This window comes from Schistocerca gregaria, chromosome 1, assembly GCF_023897955.1.
Source record: "Schistocerca gregaria isolate iqSchGreg1 chromosome 1, iqSchGreg1.2, whole genome shotgun sequence".
In the NCBI taxonomy this organism is placed as follows: Eukaryota; Metazoa; Arthropoda; class Insecta; order Orthoptera; family Acrididae; genus Schistocerca; species Schistocerca gregaria.
The window spans coordinates 565,333,572-565,353,931 of NC_064920.1; the positions used below are offsets into that span (position 1 = coordinate 565,333,572).

The 20,360-nt window shown below is 44.9% G+C and overlaps 1 protein-coding gene and 1 non-coding gene across 2 annotated transcripts in view; one reads left to right on the forward strand and one right to left on the reverse strand.

Moving 5' to 3' along the window:
* LOC126288323 (zwei Ig domain protein zig-8-like) overlaps positions 1-20,360 on the reverse strand; it is a 143,332-nt gene that overhangs the window by 109,631 nt on the left and 13,341 nt on the right. The window lies entirely within an intron of this gene.
* Positions 952-1,028, forward strand: Trnas-cga (transfer RNA serine (anticodon CGA)). The gene has a single exon. It is a non-coding gene; the product is annotated as a tRNA-Ser (tRNA).

Sequence of the window (20,360 nt, forward strand, 5' to 3'; positions counted from 1 at the left end):
AGCTAGTATATTCAAATGCTATAATCCTTTCGAAATGCCAGTGGTATAATTTTGTTGCCTCAACTTTCCTGTTTCCAAAAATATAATTTTCATGAAAACTGAAACTTCCTGGCAGATTAAAACTGTGTGCCCGACCGAGATACGAACTCGGGACCTTTGCCTTTCGCGTTCAAGTGCTCTATCAACTGAGCTACCGCCGCACGACTCACACCCGCTACTCACAGCTTTACTTCTGCCAGTACCTCGTCTCCTACCTTCCAAACTTTACAGAAGCTCTCCTGCGAACCTTGCAGAACTAGCACTCCTGAAAGAAAGGAAAAGGATATTGTGGAGACATGGCATAGCCACAGCCTGGGGGATGTTTCCAGAATGAGATTTTCACTCTGCAGCGGAGTGTGCGCTCATATGAAACTTCCTGGCAGATTAAAACTGTGTGCCCTACCGAGACTCGAACTCGGGACCTTTGCCTTTCGCGGACAAGTGCTCTACCAACTGAGCTACCGCAGCACGACTCACGCCCGTACTCACAGCTTTACTTCTGCCAGTACCTCGTCTCCTACCTTCCAAACTTTACAGAAGCTCTCCTGCGAACCTTGCAGAACTAGCACTCCTAAAAGAAAGGATATTGCGGAGATATGGCTTAGCCACAGCCTGGGGGGTGTTTCCAGAATGAGATTTTCCCTCTACAGCGGAGTGTGCGCTGATATGAAACTTCCTTGCAGATTAAAACTGTGTGGCTGACCGAGACTCGAACTCGGGACCTTTGCCTTTCGCGGGCAAGTGCTCTACCAACTGAGCTACCGAAGCACGACTCACGCCCGCTACTCACAGCTTTACTTCTGCCAGTACCTCGTCTCCTACCTTCCTAACTTTACAGAAGCTCTCCTGCGAACCTTGAAGAACTAGCACTCCTGAAAGAAAGTAAAGCAGTGAGTACACGGCGTGAGCCTTGCTTCGGTAGCTCAGTTGGTAGAGCATTTGCCCGCGAAAGGCAAAGGCCCCGAGTTCGAGTCTCGGTCGGGCACGCAGTTTTAATCTGCCAGGAAGTTTCATATCAGCGCACACTCTGCTGCAGAGTGAAAATCTCATTCTGGAAACATCTCCCAGGCTCTGGCTAAGCCATGTCTCCGCAATATCCTTTCTTTTAGGACTACTAGTTCTGCAAGGTTCGCAGGAGAGCTTCTGTAAAGTTTGGAAGGTAGGAGACTAGGTACTGGCAGAAGTACAGCTGTGAGTACATGCTTGAGTCGTGCTTCGGTAGCTCAGTTGATAGAGCACTTGCTACCAAAAGGCAAAGGTCCCGAGTTCGAGTCTCGGTCGGGCACACAGTTTTAATCTGCCATGAAGTTTCATATCAGCGCACGCTCTGCTGCAGAGTGAATATCTCATTCTGGATTCATGAAAACTGTTTCAATTATACAAATTAACAAGCATAAATATGGCATGCAAGTAAGTAGTGGGTCAAGTGTTAAAACTCTGACTTAGAGATAACCATCAAACTGTGTACAGCAGTTGTACAAAATCGTATAAAAGTGACGTTTCGCGGCTTTACATTATAGTATGCGATGTTGCGGAATGTATGTGAGACTAAAATTGAGTGCTGGTCCGGATCTGGAAGTTATGAAAGTAGACAAAGGTAACGGCAGATGTGAGGTAGGTCATGTTTCACGTACTTATTGCTCAGCCGGTAAGCACACTTTTAGCGAAATGCTATGTTCCAAGTTTGAGTTTCGGTCCCGATGCACAGTTTTAACCTTCCAGAAAGTTCCACTGGAGAATGAAAGCTTCATTGAAGAAATAATTCTCTGGTATACAGCTGATCAGTTTCTTTGCAACATTCTTTCATCTCTGAGTGTTAATTCCTCAACTCATGTTGGAGAGCTCGTGTGAAACTTAGAAAGGATTGGAAGAGGCGATGGCAAGAGTGAAGTGCGTTATCCCTGGAAATCTCAATCAGTGAGTGTGTTCCTGTGTCGTGGAAACTTCCGATAAACAGTTTTCAGTTCTTATCCAGCAAATGTAACATGGTGGAGCAAGTTCAGAAACTACAGTTTAAGGTGCAGCAGGCCTGGCTGGTGACCCTTGTGTTATGGATGGTCATGGTAGGACTCTGAACGCGTCGAAAAACGCAATAACAGAAGAATCAGTTTTAAGATATGTTTATTCAGTATTTTCATAATTCAGACGGCATCTTCCATTCTCTTCTAGGTGCTGTGGGCGGATCCTCGAGATTGTCTTCTGCTGTGGTCCTCTGGGAGGATTTGGGAGCGCACGGTCCCTCCTGCAGCTTTTCTCGCCTTCCCAAATCGCATTGTGCGGTTACCTGTTGCCATGATGCACGACGCTAATACCCTACCAGGCACTCCATGAAGCCGATTAGTCGCTTGTTGTGATTATCGCACTACTGCACATCTCGTCATCGTGATGCTCTCCGATCCTGAGTAGCCCTTCAGCAAGCTGGTGGCCGGTCTGACGCTGAAAGGTCAGAGCAACTCCTGCCGCAGCTCGGTATCGTGGAGATAGCGTCCTAAGTGGTAGTTCGCTTTCCAGTCTCGAAGATGCCTCCTGTCAGCTCATGAAGATGCAGTCATTCTCGTCTAACAGTGTAGCGGAGAAGTATCGCAGAAGTGGAATAGTTCTGCACAAACTGTTAGTTAACACCAATCAGAGAACTGAGTGCAATCGAGGTAGACGCAGACTATCAATATGCTGTATTCATTAAGGGTGGGGAAAGGGTTTGCTTTTAGACGTCATTCGCTATGATGGAACCGTTCTCCTTTATTCCTTACCGTCAGCATCTCTTCCACGGCTACGTTTCCCTAATAGTTCGTTTTGATATGTTAGCCCCCTTGACAAACCCACAGTGAGTGAAATTGCTAATTGAATTGTGGTTCTTGGATAACCTTACGGCGGTGCAACGGTGCTCGTATGCGTTTCCCTCTGTCGCACGCTCCCTGCTGGCTCACTCACACTCACACACGCTGCTTTATTGACCTTGCTGTTTCCCCCGGACTGGTCGCCAAGCGCACTCGCTTACCAAACATGTCGCGGTTGTTGACAAACTGGCCTCACTGCTGACACAATATTCAGCCGGTGAACTTAGAAATTATCTGTCTTCTCCCACTGGATTGTTCTACTGTGCAACAGCAGTATTAATTGGGATCAAATATAAGTAGCAGGTGAATTTCTGTTGTTACTTTTGATAACCATGACCGTTTTCAGTCACCAAGCTACTGTGTAATGATATAAGGCATATGTGAAAGAAAGTAACAAAAAAACCAGCATGATAAACTACATAATGTCGAATAACAACTCATCCACAATTTAAGAAAGTAGAATACAAAACACGAAATTACATGTTTATGATCGTGGGAGTGCTGATGACACAGGTGAACAGCTTAAACATGGAGGAAGAGCTTACAGGGAGCGTCTTGTAGAGGGAAAAAGGAAGCAAATATGCATCTTCGACTACTTCTTCATCTACACTAAAGTGCCAAAGAACCCGGTATAGGCATGCGTATTGAAATACAGAGATATGTAAACAGACAGAATACGGCGCTGCGGTCGGCAACACCTATAAAACACAAGTGTCTGTTGCAATAGTTAGATCGGTTATTGCTCCTACAACGGCAGATTATCAAGATTTAAGTGAGTTTGAACGTGGTGTTACAGCCGGCGCACGGGCGATGGGACACAACATCCCCGATGAAGCGCTGAACTGGGGATTTTCCAGGAAGACTATTTCACGATTATACCGCGAATATCGAAAATCCATTAAAACATCGAAATTCCCACTCTCTTTTGGTCGCAAAAGATCCTGCAACAACGGGGCCAAAGACTACTGAGGATAATTAGTCAACGAGACATGTGCAACCCTTCCAAAATTCCTGCAGATTTCAATGCTAGGCCATCGACAAGTGTCAGAGTGCGAACCATTCAATGAAACATCATCGATATGTGCTTTTGGAGCTGAAGGCCCGTCGTGTACCCTTGAAAATTGCACGACACGCCGCCCGGCTTAGCCGACTGTTCTGAAGCGCCTTGCCACCGTTCGCGCGGCTCTCCCAGTCGGAGGTTCGAGTCCTCATTCAGGCATGGGTGTGTGTGTTGTCCTTAGCGTAAGTAAGTTTAAGTTAGATTAAGTGGCGTGTGAGCCTAGAGACCGCTGACCTCAGCAGTTTCGTCTCAGAGGAATTTACCGCAAATTTTCAAAAACAAAAAGAACTGTTTGACACGAAGCTTTAGGCCTATATGCGGTCTCCTTTACAAATGAACCACACTTACCCAAGACTCTCACAGTAAACCGAAGTCGTCCATTTGTCTTCCATACCAAAATTCTCTCATACTCGTACCATTTTAGATCTCCTTGTAATGCTTTAAAAAGTAAAGCAAAATACTAAAGTGTATTTATGTAGACACATAAGACAAAGACACGTAAGTGATTATGGTTATAAGGAAGAGACAACAGCAGTCGCTGAGAGAACCGAAGAAGGAAGAAGGGTAGAGCGTGGAAAAAGCGATAACAAACAAGTGGAATAACCTAATGCGTCTCAACACGCAGCAAGATATTTAAACGAGGTGAAGCCTGATGTTCTGAGCGTGGCCTGTTGCTTACAATGAATGAGGCGCAAGTACCGTATGACGAGCTACATTCATTTACACTGCAACACGTCGAACATATTCTGAGAAGTATCTACAGTCTGATTAATACTACATGTTAGTTGATATCTCTCACTTGTTACATGGCGACACACTAACACGATAAAACACTTTCTAAGTTCTGCTTTCTATGTTCTGTTGTTTAACATTGGAAATGGCTGCCATGAAATATTATGGGAACGGGGGATGCTCTGTCGATGTCTAATTTTAAGTAATCAATGACTGAACTGCGTCCGATCATGCGTTTTGCTAGCCTGAATGTAAACTCGCGTCCTAACCTAACCACTAGCAAGTGAAGTGCAACGTAGCCGAGAAAACTGTGGCCAGCAGTGTGCTGTAGAACTATTGATTACTCTCGCTCTTTTCGGGGCAATTAATGTTAAACACTACGAGCAAGTTTCAAGATGAAAGAATTTCAGTATGAGCTGTGAAAGGAAACTGTGATTCCTTGATGTCAGTGTTTACTTGAAACTGTCCTCACACCTTCTGCACGGGCTGTCGCACTACCAACCGATGGGCAATCCTGGTTAATGGTGACAGGCGCCACATGCAGATTCAAAACAAAAAAATTATAATAAAAGTTTCTCGAGCTTCCGCGTCAAGTGGTTTAAAACCCAAGACCTTCAGGCCGAGTACTCTTTGGCCATCGTCAAGTGGTGACTGTCTTCTGGTTGCTACTGCCGTCCTTATATAGCCACACGGCCTTCCGTGACGTCATTGGTACCCGCTTGCGCACCATATATGGTAATGTTTGCGTTATGTGTAGAAGCCAAATTTATTAATTTCTCTAGCTGTCTATTTCGCTGCCGTGAAGAAAGAATATTCCACATTTTGCCTACGTGCGCCACCACTTTAACACTGCTGCTGCCAAGGGAATATTTCGTCGTTCCAGCTTCGTCCACTTGCAAGAGCGGATACATCATACTAGAAAACAGTTGGATACAAACATACGCGAGCTAATGGCCGTCCACTTGCAGTTGTTGGAGTCACTCTCGGATTTGGATTGGCAATGGATTGATGCAGCCACAGATTCACAACAAGTGTCATCGCAGAGGACAACCGCGGGAAGGCAAAAAGGGAAATTCGACGGGCTTTAACAGCAACAGCCTGGAGCAGAGCAGAAAAAAACAGAACGCGCCGTTATGAAAATGACGACAAGAAACATTGATATCTAATTTTAAGTAATCAATGACTGATCTGCGGCATTTTGTAGGTCTGAATGTATACTCACGTCCTAACCTAACTACACTCCTGGAAATGGAAAAAAGAACACACTGACACCGGTGTGTCAGACCCACCATACTTGCTCCGGACAGTGCGAGAGGGCTGTACAAGCAATGATCACACGCACGGCACAGCGGACACACCAGGAACCGCGGTGTTCGCCGTCGAATGGCGCTAGCTGCGCAGCATTTGTGCACCGCCGCCGTCACTGTCAACCAGTTTGCCGTGGCATACGGAGCTCCATCGCAGTCTTTAACACTGGTAGCATGCCGCGACAGCGTGGACGTGAACCGTATGTGCAGTTGACGGACTTTGAGCGAGGGCGTATAGTGGGCATGCGGGAGGCCGGGTGGACGTGTCACCGAATTGCTCAACACGTGGGGCGTGAGGTCTCCACAGTACATCTATGTTGTCTCCAGTGGTCGGCGGAAGGTGCACGTGCCCGTCGACCTGGGACCGGACCGCAGCGACGCACAGATGCACGCCAAGACCGTAGGATCCTACGCAGTGCCGTAGGGGACCGCACCGCCACTTCCCAGCAAATTAGGGACACTGTTGCTCCTGGGGTATTGGCGAGGACCATTCGCAACCGTCTCCATGAAGCTGGGCTACGGTCCCGCACACCGTTAGGCCGTCTTCCACTCACGCCCCAACATCGTGCAGCCCGACTCCAGTGGTGTCGCGTCAGGCGTGAATGGAGGGCCGAATGGAGACGTGTCGTCTTCAGCGATGAGAGTCGCTTCTGCCTTGGTGCCAATGATGGTCGTATGCGTGTTTGGCGCCGTGCAGGTGAGCGCCACAATCAGGACTGCATACGACTGAGGCACACAGGGCCAACACCCGGCATCATGGTGTGGGGAGCGATCTCCTACACTGGCCGTACACCTCTGGCGATCGTCGAGGGGACACTGAATAGAGCACGGTACATCCAAACCGTCATTGAACCCATCGTTCTGCCATTCCTAGACCGGCAAGGGAACTTGCTGTTCCAACAGGACAATGCACGTCCGCATGTATCTCGTGCCACCCAACGTGCTCTAGAAGGTGTAAGTCAACTACCCTGGCCAGCAAGATCTCCGGATCTGTCCCCCATTGAGCATGTTTGGGACTGGATGAAGCGTCGTCTCACGCGGTCTGCACGTCCAGCACGAACGCTGGTCCAACTGAGGCGCCAGGTGGAAATGGCAATGCAAACCGTTCCACAGGACTACATCCAGCATCTCTACGATCGTCTCTGTGGGAGAATAGCAGCCTGCATTGCTGCGAAAGGTAGATATACACTGTACTAGTGCCGACATTGTGCATGCTCTGTTGCCTGTGTCTATGTGCCTGTGGTTCTGTCTGTGTGATCATGTGATGTATCTGACCTCAGGAATGTGTCAATAAAGTTTCCGCTTCCTGGGACAATGAATTCACGGTGTTCTTATTTCAATTTCCAGGAGTGTACAAGCAGAAATGGACCTAATTATGGACCATCGTCGCACAGTATCACTTTTGCTGACATAATAAGTGGCGTGGAACAAGCAGTTTAAAAGATGCCCAGTGAAACTGTAGAAAAAATTCACCGAGAAACGAGCCACCTTCTTTCTAAATCCAAGCCGCCGTCTTCTAACATGTCAAGAGCTGATGGTAGTGGTCTTCGTGGATTCCGCAACGATCCATACCCTTGTAGTCCTTACAAGTAACAAGGCGATGCAGCCGTCATTATGGAACGAGCCGACTACAACGCGAAGATTCGGTCTATGCTGTCAAAGGACGCAACTTCAAGAGTAATGAAGACTTCGGAGCTTCTCAAGAGGTCTTCGCTGGAAGAGAATGTCATCAAAAATCTCTTCCCTCGGGCACCTCAACCACCTGCATTGTATAGCCTTCCAAAGTTTCACAAGGAGAACATTCCTCTACGCCCCATCGTGAATACCATTGGATCGCCAACTTATAGACTCGCGAAACATCTGTACAAACTACTTACCCCGCACATTGGTCGCTGTGTGCACCACATCAAGAATAGCGCCGACTTTACCAGTAGAATAAAACACCTGCGTCTTGGAAAAGGGTAATTATGGTCAGCTCTGATGTAGTGTCATTGTTCACGCTCATTCCCATTAAAGACTCTATAGATCTGCTCTCCCAGTTATTTGACGACAGTGCTGTGATTTATTCAAGCATACGCTGACGACATCGTATTTCTTATATGGAGGAGCATATTTCAATCAGACGGACGGAGCTGCGATGGGAAGTCCACTAGGTCCAGTTGAAGCTTTGAAAAAATCGCCCTGGACATGGCTCCTGAAAAGCCTAGTTACTTTTATTTTTACGTCTACGACACGTTCGTTGTCTGGTCTCATTGACGTGAAAAGCTGGGAGAATTCTTGGACCACATCAACAACAGCCATGACATCATCAAGTTCACGATGGACATAGATGGTGCCTTGCCGCGTCCGTCGCAAAGCGATAGGGTGTCTCAGCTACAGCGTTTGCTGGAAACCTACCCATCATCCCAAACAGACCGGTATCTGCATGCTAATAGCTATTACCATCCCTCGCAGAAACTTTCTCTTCTGAGGAGCGGAAGCATCTAGCCGAAACCATCTCAGCCTCTGAAAACTTGCCGAAGCAACTGAGTCACTTGCGAAAAGTATAGTGACATACATGAAGCCGGTTGCCTTTCATTCATTGTTGAGTGGGAGTGATGGGGTGGCTGGGGGAAGTCGGAGGGGTGCGGGGGTTATCGTGGGAGAAAAGAGAGCTGAGTTTCGAGCGAGTGGTGCTTTTTAATACCGTGCTGATCCGTGCTAATTCGTAGGCAGAAGCCTTTTTCTCCTAATGAATTTTTGTATCAGTGCACACTTCGTTGCAGAGCGAAAAGTCATTCTAGATCGACGGATGAAACTAGAGGCTTTGCATGTTATAGACAAAAATAGTTTTACTATGTCTGTACAGTGTTTCCCAATCTCGAAACTGCTGCTGAGTAAGGGTGAACTTTTTAGCGAAATAGCGACGAATAATCAGAATATCCAAACATTCATAATCTTTGTCGATAGACTGCAACGCTTCACATGCGATGCAGCGACAAATTACCAAACTTGTGATTACATTGGTTAACGCCAAGCGAACACTTTGTGAGTACTCTGATGTCGGAGAATTAAACAGTTTTCATCGCTCATTTCAACTGTCGCGATTTTCCATGGAGACTTCGTATCCGTCGGCAGTGTCGCGTTCCAAGGTGGTCTGGTATAAACGTAGAACAAAATGTTCCCAGAGTTTCGTGACACATAATTCGTTATCTGAGTAAGTAGATAGGTAGGTGTGTATACTTTAACTGGTACTTTTACGCTCTTTACACGTTGGAAAACTACTACCAATACGTTGCCATTTGTAGTTATCGATAACATTGGGTTTTGTATGAGTCAGTCGTTACAGTACAAACAGTACCAGACCTTCCAAATGTATCTATAATACGCGTACAGTCAGTAGTCTATATTGCTCTCCCAATCTAGCATGCACTGAATGTTGGTAACGTCCGTGTGTGATACTTTAGTGGGAGCCCAATCTATCGAGAGTCGGATCATACTCTACTCGGACTGCAGAGCAGTCGCTTATTTACAGTCATACTCTTATGAGATCGCGAGTTGTTGCAGCGAACTAAAGGTCTTTTCTCTTTTTTTTTCTTTGAGTCATAAGTCTTCTGACTAGTTTGATCCGGCCCGTCACGTGTTCTTCGCTTCATCTCAGAGCAGCCTTTGAAGTCTTCGTCCTCAATTATTTCTTGGATGTATTCCAATCTCTGACTTCCTCTACAGTTTGTATTCTCTACAGTGCCCTCTACTGGCTCTGAGCACTATGCGACTTAACTGCTGAGGTCATCAGTCGCCTAGAACTTAGAACTAATTAAACCTAACCAATCTAAGGACATAACACACATCCATGCCCGAGGCAGGATTTGAACCTGCGACCGTATCGGTCGCTCGGCTCCAGACCGTAGCGCCCAGAACCGCACGGCCACTCCGGCCTGCTCCCTCTACTACCATGGAAGTTATTACGTGATGTCTTAACATATGTCCCACGATCCTGTCTTGTTCTTGTCAGCGTTTTCGAAATATTCCTTTCTTTGCCGACTCCCGCAGGAGCCGGCCAGAGTGGCCGTGCGGTTCTAAGCGCTACAGTCTGGAGCCGAGCGACCGCTACTGTCGCAGATTCTAATCCTGTCTCAGGCATGGTTGTGTGTCATGTCCTTAGGTTAGTTAGGTTTAATTAGTTCTAAGTTCTAGGCGACTGATGACCTCAGAAGTTAAGTCGAATACAGCTCACAGCCATTTGCTCCGCAGGAACTCCTCATTCCTCACCTTATCAGTCCGTATAATTTTCAACGTTCCTCTACAATACCTCAAATGCTTCGATTCTCTTGTTTTCCTACAGTCACTGTTTCACTACCATACAAAGATGTGTTTCAGGGGTACATTTATCAGAAATTTCTTTCTCAAATCAAGTCCTATGTTAGACGCTAGTAGACTTCTCTTGATCAGGAGTGCCAAAACTAGTCCGCTTTGTATGTCCTCCTTGCTCTGACCGTCAAGGATTATTTTAGTACCTAGGTAGCAGAATTCCGTAGCTTCCTCTACTTCGTGATCATCAATTTTGATTTTAAGTTCTTGCTGTTCGCATTTCTGCTACTTCTCATTACCTTCGCCTTTCTGTGATTTATTCTCAATTCATTTTCCATTCTCATTAGACCTCTCATTCCGTTCGGAAGATCCTGTAATTCTTCACATTCACTCATGAGGACAGCAACGTCTTCAGCGAATTTTAACATTAATATCCTTCCCCTCTTCGACCTCTCGGCTTGCTATTGTGAGAAAATTTCCTAAAGAAGATTCGTGTTCAGAAAGCCATTCTCTCCTAGGTAGAGTTCTAAGTCTGCCATAGTTTACTGTAGGTTATCAAAGATAAGCGTAGAGACAACTGTAGTTTTCCTAGCAGCTTGGTCAGTTAAGAGTTCCTATAGGATGTTAAGGATCGATTTCTTTACGTATGCGTTCAGCGTCTTACTGGGTTCTCCAAAACACCGGAAGTGCTAAATCGTCTACAGACTGATTAAGGCCACATAACCAACGGAACATTTTTTTCTGCCCAACTACCATCTTGTCTGTTGCTTAAAATCGAACAGTACTTACAACAGAATTTAACTGATCAATCTACAATTCAGGTTTCATACGAAAATTGTTGATTTGTCAAGTGGAGGAAAGGGATGTTACAGTAGAAATTAAGAAAACGGTATAGATTTATCATATAGCATTATAAAACACAATTTTCTCAGCAAAAAAGGTACAATAATAAAAACCGTAATAAAAAATTTATTGAACATGATTTCAGTACTTCGTTGAACTTACACAAACACGTTTCTGTTAGTCATAGACATAGACATTTATCAATACTAAAAGGAAACTCTTGCCATTGATCATGAGAAAGTGGGTTTTATTGAGTAAAAGTTAACAACATTCATGTATTTTTAATGTTTGTGCATGGAAACAGTTCTTTTAACACAGGTAATTGCTTTGCTTACATCAAAGCGCAGTAGTTCCGCGATCAACTAATTTTTGTTGATTTTAAAATGTGGTTTATGATTCGCAACGATATAAAGGACACAACTAAACATATAAAAGTTTTCTCTCTTACACATTTATTTATGCGTGTATCACTATCAGTGCTATCGGTGCTACCGGTAACTTTAGCATTTATTACGTCATATATGTAGAGCTTCAAAAGCACCGAACCGTAGTTTGGTAGAGCGCAGCACTACTGCTAGCCAGAGGATTAACATCCGATATGTCTGCAGCTGATGGGACACTACAACGTCAGTCTAAGAACCGTAGAAGCTACAGGTCTTGCAAGTGTTTCATTTTTAGTACTTCTACAATTATTTCCTTTATGCATGTAATTTTGACTCTGCCTCGTTCCTTTTACTGACGAACATCGTTCCCTCTTGGCTCTCGTGAATGTTATATATTACTCGGCTATGCCTATAGCTTGCCTCTACTATGCTCAGAATTTCAAACATGATGTTCGAAATACTAAGGAAAACAGAGGTAAACCATAGGGAGAGACGGATAATATACAACGTGCACAAGAGCCAAGAGGGAATAATAGGGGTAGAAAGCCAAAACGAAGTGCCCGCAATAAAAAAGGTGTAAGCAAGGGCTGTAGTCTTTCGCCCTTTCTGTTCAGTCTGTACATCGAAGAAGTGCTCACATTAAAAAAATGTGTAAGAAAGTTATGTAGTCTTGCGTCCTTTCTGTTCAGTCTGTACATCGAAGAAGTAGTAATGGAAGTAGAAGAAAGGTTCAAGAGTGGCATTATAATTCAAGCTGAAAGGATGTCAGTGATAAGATTCGTTGAAGACATGGCTATACTCAGTGAAAGTGAAGAAGAATTACAGCATCTGCTGTATGTAATGAACAATCTAATGAGTGCAGAATATTAAATGAGAGTAAATCGAAGGACAAACATCACGATGACTGTAAAGAAGTAGATGAAGTTAAGGTATTCTGCTACCTAGGCATCATAATAACCAACTACGGACGGAGCAAGAAGGTAATCAAAAACACGCTAGCTCTGGCAGAAAAGGGCGTTTCTGTCCAGGAGTACTGATATCAAACATAGGCCGTAATTAGAGGGGAAAATGTCTGAGAATTTACGTTTGGACCACTGTATTTTATGACAGTACTGGTATCAAACATAGGTCTTAATTAGAGGTAAATATTTATGACAATGTACATTTGGACCACTGTATTCTATGACAGTTTTAGATGGACTGTGTGAAAACGGGAAGAGATGTGAATCGAGACATTTGAAATGTGTTGTTACAGACGAATGTTGAGAATTAGGTCAACTGATAAGGAATGTGGAGGTTCTGCCCACAGTGAGAGAGGGAAGGAAATATGGAAAACTCTGACAAACAGAACGGACAGAATGGTAGGATATCTATTAAGACTTCAGGGTTTTACTTCCATGGTACTGGAGTTAGTCGTAGAGGGTAAAAATTGCGGTGGACAACAGAGACTGGAATACTTAACAGAAAATAACTGAGGGTGTAGGTTCCAAGTGTTACTCTAAGATGAAGAGGTTGGCGCCTGAGAGGAATTCGTGGCGAGCCCCACCAAACCAGTCGGAAGACCGATGAAAAAAAGACACTTTATTTTTGACTTGTATTGTTAAAGAATGCTTTATTTATGTTTCTGTGTTATGTATAACGGTGAAAAATACCCGAGCGTTTCTTGGCGCTACAGTCTGGAACCGCGCGACCGCTACGGTCGCAGGTTCGAATCCTGCCTCGCGCATCGATGTGTGTGATGTCCTTAGGTTAGTTAGGTTTAAGTAGTTCTAAGTTCTAGGGGACTGATGAGCACAGCAGTTAAGTCCCATAGTGCTCAGAGCCATTTGAACCATTTTTGAAAAATACCCATGTCATGTGTCTATTAGCGAACGATGTAGCCGAAAACCTGAGAGAATTCTGGTCCCAAGTTAAATCGATAAGCTGCTCGAGGGCTTCTATCCAGTTACTCGTTGACCAGTCTGTTGTGGCAATTCAGTATAGCGAAAGGGCAAATGGAGTTTTAAATTTACCGTTTAAGAAATCCAACACGATGCATGATCGTACAAACATATCATCGTTTAACCATTGCACAGTCTTCCGCATGGAGAATATCGTAATAGGCATCTCTGGTGTAGAGAAGAAATTCTATGAGTTGAAATGTATAAAGTCTCCCACTCTGGACGGAATCCCAGTTCCGTTTTGCGAAGAGCTTCTATCGCGAAAAAGTGGTGCTGACCTCTCTGTATAAGAAGGATAATAGAAGGACCCGCAAAATTACGAGCAATATACGTAACATCTGTTTCCTATAGAATTCGTGTTCTTGATTCCAATGAACATTGAAATTCCATTAGACGCAAAAGCTGCTGTCGACGAATCAGCACGGTTTTAGAAGGCATCGCTCGTACGAAACTTAACTTGCCCTTCTCTCATGTGATATCTTCCGAACTAAGGTCGAATGACAACTAGCTGAGTACATATTTCTAGATTTCTGAACAGCACATGACGGGGTACATCACTGCAGAATGTTAAGGAAGGTATAGGCATAGGGAATATGTTCCCAGACATCGAAATGCCTAAGACTTCCCAAGTAATAGAACCCAGTATGCTGTCCTTGACGGCGAGTGTACACAAGAGACAAGACTATCCTTAGGAAGGCTCCAGGAAAGTATGATAGGACTGCTACTGTCCTCCATATACATAAATAATCTGACGGACAGGTTGTGCAGCAATCTGAGGGCGTTTGCTGATGATGCTGCAGTGCACGGAAAGGTGTTGTCGTTGAGGTATGTAGAAGGATACAAGATAATATAAAATTTCTAATTCGTGCTATGAATGACCATTCAAATGTAGAAATATGTAAGTTAATGCATATGAGTAGGAGGAAGAATCCCGTAGAGTTTGAATGCAGCAATACTAATGGGTTACTTGATACAATGAGGTCAATTAAATATCTATGCGTAACTGACACGTGGCGCCGTTGACACCAGTCGCTTCTCTGTATTGATTTAGAACCTTTGCGATCGACTCTGTTCGCTAGGCAGCGGTATTCCTCTTTGGTCGCTTTTCCGCTATTTACGTGCACCACACTGTGGGTAGAGGGCTGGTTTTGGTCGGTTGGTTGGCGCTCCGGTGTGCAATCTGGTTGTCAGCGTTCGCTCTTCGCGGATGTTCTGCATCTTTCTGCCAGGTGGGCGATCAGGCTACGGACGGAGATGTGCGTGCGGTCGGTGAGTGTGTAGTGCGCCTAGTGAGAGGGCGCTGGTCTCGTCTGTGCTTCTAAACGATGTGAACATGCGAAAGTGGCTTTGTAATGTGTCAACCTGCAACCGGATATGATAGAGATGGTTCAAATGGCTCTGAGAACTATGGGACTTCTGAGGTCATCAGTCCACTATAACTTAGAACTACTTAAACCTAACTGACCTATGGACGTCACACACATCCATGCCCGAGGCAGGATTCGAACCTGCATCCGTAGCGGTCGTGCGGTTCCAGACTTTAGCGCCTAGAACCGCTCGACCACTCCGGCCGGCTACGCTAGAGAATCAAACGATGGAAATTATTTGGGTTCTTATAGTCCTGCTCTAGGTTTGTATAGTGAATTTCGTGCTGTTTGCAGTTAACGGCTGTCCCAGTGCTTGGACGTGCATGTTATCTGTTTCGTATTTACCTCTTGTACACAACGTATTGAACAGTGGTTACTTGTGTGCATGAGGTTTGCCTGTTTCGGATGCACTTGATACACAGGCAACGACGGTACATCTAAGTGCGTGTCTGCCACAGGTTCGATTTTCTGGCTGCCTGCTGGTATTTAGGTAATGTGTTCAGAGGTAAGAAATCAGGGGCTTGATGATGAAAAATTTATTGTTACCTAGAGTCCTGTCATATTGTAATTATAGTGTGCATTTTTTAAAAATTTTATTTATTTATTTATTTGTGGGCAGTTTGCAAGTGACCAAACTGCTGAGGTCATCCGTCCGTAGGCGTACACAGTAGTCAATCTAAATTAAAGTAACTTACGCTAAGGACAATATACACACCCACGGACGAGAGAGGACTCGGATTCCGACCGGTGGAGCCGCAGAAACCGTGACAAGGCGCCCTAAACTGCGCGGCTACCTCGCGACGGCATGTAATTATTGAATGTATATTTATGGAAAATATATAATAAAATTAATCGACTCAGAGGTTATGTTATGAGTTAAGTTACGTGGTCGGGATTTGCAACTATGACCAACTTCTTATATATTTGAGTATATTATCTCTCGCTGCTATGGCAGTAATAATCCTGTCTGCACATGTTACTAATGACAAAGTAGTGCAGATATTTAAGGTGCTTGATACTGAATGTGAAAGTCTTGCCGGTCCCTTGTGGGCGTATTCCTGTTTGCAAATTTTTCTACTGTTTTAGGGATTGTGTTACTCTGGATACTGCCCAGTTGCGGTGTGGTTTTAGGTTGTTATTTCAGTGGTATAATCAGCGGTGCGCGTCGTCCGTTGTAGTTGGTCATTCAACTGGGGGACGACACCTTGGCGGCGGCGTGTTTGAATTGTAACCGACAGCGCGGTCGCTGTATTTATCAGTAGACTCCAGTTCTTCGGCGAATTTGAGTATATTATTATTTGTCCCTGGTGACGCCGAGCAGTCCGTCTTCCCTTCAGCTTTCAGATTTCATTCACGCTCTATCTGAGTTGTAGTTTCAGCGCACCTCTCATGTGTCATTACTTGTCACAGAAATTTCCTACACCTGAAAGACGCCATTCATTGTACCGGGTTTTTAATATCTTATTCAGAAAGGGACGTTGTGAGTTGTTTATACTGTTATATCTTAAAAGGTGTCCTAATTCTGTGCAGGTTTTTCCCAGTAAACCGTTTATATTTTATATGGTTCTAAAGATTTATGTAAAGAGGGCTTTAAAATTATTTATTATCGTGGTGGTCTTTGACGCCCGTAGACATTTTGACTGTTTAGTAATGTTTCAAATTCTAGGGGAATTATGTATATTATTCTGGGGTAACAGCAGTTTGCTGTTGTCACGCAATATTTAAATAAAATCTGTTGGAAATTACAAGCCAGTGTTTGATTGGTAATTAGTACGTTGTCTTTATTGAGTAGAAGTATCCTTGAGCATGTGTCGCACATCTCAGTAACGTTACAAAACCATATGGGACGGAACGAGCATGTAAGGACTGTAGCGGGAAAGGCGAATGGTCAACTTCCGTTCATTCGGAGTCTTAGGAAAGTATGTCGTATCCGTAAAGGAGACCGCATCTAGAACACTAGTGTCACCCTTCTTGCGTACTGCTATAGCGTCTGGGATCCTCACCAGGTCGGGTAAAAGAGAGACATCGAAGCAGTTAAATGGCGGTATGCTAGATTTGTTATCGGTAGGAGCCATCAACACGTAATTATTATGGAGATGCTTTCTGGAGCTCAAATGGAAGCTGGAAGGAAGGCGATGTTCGTTACCAGAAACGCTATTGGGAAAATTTTAGAAAACCTGCATTTGAAGCTGACTGCGGAACAATTCTACTGTTACCAATGTACGTTTCGTATAAAGACCATGAGCAGTAGAGGTCTTAGGGCTGACGTGGCAACGCATTACGTAACAGTGACTCAGCACTTTTCCACTGGACTTACATTTTGGCGGACGCGGAGCACCTAGTACGGCTAGTGCTCCCGTCCGCGATAACGCCAAAATCCAAATTATTTAAATTGCAAAAACTGCATAAGTCATTCGATGTACCTTTGCCTACAGTCATTGTTCCATCCTCCTTGCGAATAGAACAGAAACGGAAATGATTATTCGTGATATGTATGGCGTATCAAAATTCCAAAGATAAAGTATTAATAAATGTAGGCATAATGGACGGTTTTGTATTACATTTGTAATGTGACAGTTTCACTACTCACGTAACTAAATTTAATTTTCAAATTTATCATATACAATGTAACAGTTAAATTCCTGTAAGTAATAAAAAATTAATTAGTTAATTGAGTTCACGTTTTGGTATCTTCTCTAAACCTGTGTGTTGGCAGTTATGCGTTACTGCGTTGTAGTAAATTCGTTGCGTCAATTTTAAAACTACAGATGTCCTTTTGACATTGTTGGCGACGTTACTGGTATAGCCTCAGACAGTAAAGTTGGTTTAAACGAAAATTAACGCCACTGTGTGTCAGCGCATTTTAGTTGTTAATGTGTAAGAACGTATTTAAGCATTCTGAGTTCACACTATCGTATTACATGGAACTAAACACATATGGAAACATGGAGACTATTGGTCATTCATTTTGAAAAATTTGTTCTTGGAGCGCCCGTTGCGTCTCAATTTATGTTTCCAATGCTGGTGTTTCAAATATTCTACGTAAAAATACACTCTAGGAAATTGAAACAAGAACACCGTGAATTCATTGTCCCAGGAAGGGGAAACTTTATTGACACATTCCTGGGGTCAGATACATCACATGATCACACTGACAGAACCACAGGCACATAGACACAGGCAACAGAGCACGCACAATGTCGGCACTAGTACAGTGTATATCCACCTTTCGCAGCAATGCAGGCTGCTATTCTCCCATGGAGACGATCGTAGAGATGCTGGATGTAGTCCTGTGGAACGGCTTGCCATGCCATTTCCACCTGGCGCCTCAGTTGGACCAGCGTTCGTGCTGGACGTGCAGACCGCGTGAGACGACGCTTCATCCAGTCCCAAACATGCTCAATGGGGGACAGATCCGGAGATCTTGCTGGCCAGGGTAGTTGACTTACACCTTCTAGAGCACGTTGGGTGGCACGGGATACATGCGGACGTGCATTGTCCTGTTGGAACAGCAAGTTCCCTTGCCGGTCTAGGAATGGTAGAACGATGGGTTCGATGACGGTTTGGATGTACCATGCACTATTCAGTGTCCCCTCGACGATCACCAGAGGTGTACGGCCAGTGTAAGACATCGCTCCCCACACCATGATGCCGGGTGTTGGCCCTGTGTGCCTCGGTCGTATGCAGTCCTGATTGTGGCGCTCACCTGCACGGCGCCAAACACGCATACGACCATCATTGGCACCAAGGCAGAAGCGACTCTCATCGCTGAAGACGATACGTCTCCATTCGTACCTCCATTCACGCCTGTCGCGACACCACTGGAGGCGGGATACACGATGTTGGGGCGTTTGCAGAAGACGGCCTAACGGTGTGCGGGACCGTAGCTCAGCTTCATGGAGACGGTTGCGAATGGTCCTCGCCGATACCCGAGGAGCAACAGTGTCCCTAATTTGCTGGGAAGTGGCGGTGCGGTCCCCTACGGCACTGCGTAGGATCCTACGGTCTTGGCGTGTATCCGTGCGTCGCTGCGGTCCGGTCCCAGGTCGACGGGCACGTGCACCTTCCGCCGACCACTGGCGCCAACATCGATGTACTGTGGAGACCTCACGCCCCACGTGTTGAGCAATTCGGCGGTACGTCCACCCGGCCTCCCTCATGCCCACTACACGCCCTCGCTCAAAGTCCGTCAACTGCACATACGGTTCACGTCCACGCTGTCGCGGCATGCTACCATTGTTAAAGACTGCGATGGAGCTCCGTATGCCGCGGCAAACTGGCTGAAACTGACGGCGGCGGTGCACAAGAGCTGCGCAGCTAGCGCCATTCGACGGCGAACACCGCGGTTCCTGGTGTGTCCGCTGTGCCGTGCGTGTGATCATTGCTTGTACAGCCCTCTCGCAGTGTCCGGAGCAAGTATGGTGGGTCTGACACACCGGTGTCAATGTGTTCTTTTTTCCATTTCCAGGAGTGTACAATTCGAATAACAGCTGACGTATTAACACTATAGTACTGTTTGATTGATGACTGTATTAGTTGCTATAATTTAGCTTTCCTGTTGTGTGTTATCCTTTTAAATTTCAGTTACGTGCAACTGCACTGTGTTATCTGAACTTCTCCGTTTGCACATTGTTAGTGTGGCTCAAGTTTAAAAAAATGCTATACACTCTGCCCTTGGTCTGGTTGTCAAACCACGGAAACTGAAGCCTACTGGATAAGTAAACACATGGTCAGCATCAAAGCCTATCGCATTTGGATCGTATCAACAGGTTGTTTGCCAGAATGTCCATTTTTCCGAGACTCGGAATGACTCACTGACCCTTGGTGTAGGGGTAGCGTTTATGTCTTCTAATTAAAAAAACGGCCAAGCACCTGAACTATGAAGATAACGACGAAATCCTAATGTATGTATGCTGCATTTTACACGGTAACTCCAGCAGTCGAAAAGGAGAAGTCTACAATTAAGTGCCTATGGGCAAGGATCGTACAATTTATATTGTGATTACACTCTCTTCTGTCAGCCAAAAACAAAACGTTAGTTACAGAGAACTAGTTTTACGGTGATAATCGGCACGGAATAATGCTGTAAATTTATCCCTTTGCAGCGGTAGGAGTTTAAAAGCTTTCCTTTGTGGAAACAAAAGTTTTATTGGTGGTGCGCTGTTATGGATTCATGAAGTTACACACAACCGCTACACCAACAACAGCTCCAAGTCAACTATCAATTATTTCACTGTCAGCATACAGTGCTCTGAATTGCGCAGCTGTATCAACAGGGGCACTGTTACATTGTCATATGCATCACGGGTTCTGTTTGCCAGTGATTATTAAAGGTCGTTAGGTATTCTATCGTTACCCATGCAGGTTTTGTAGAATTTTAGCCTTCAAAGCATGATCAACGGTATGATTCAAGACGGAATTTAATTAATTTAATGAGCATTTTAGTGAGAAGAATGATGGTGGGTACCCAAAAACGATCATGTCACACAATATACATATTTGTGATCGGAGGACTGACGGTGGAGCATTAGATTATCATTCTAAATCCCGATTCGATTCACA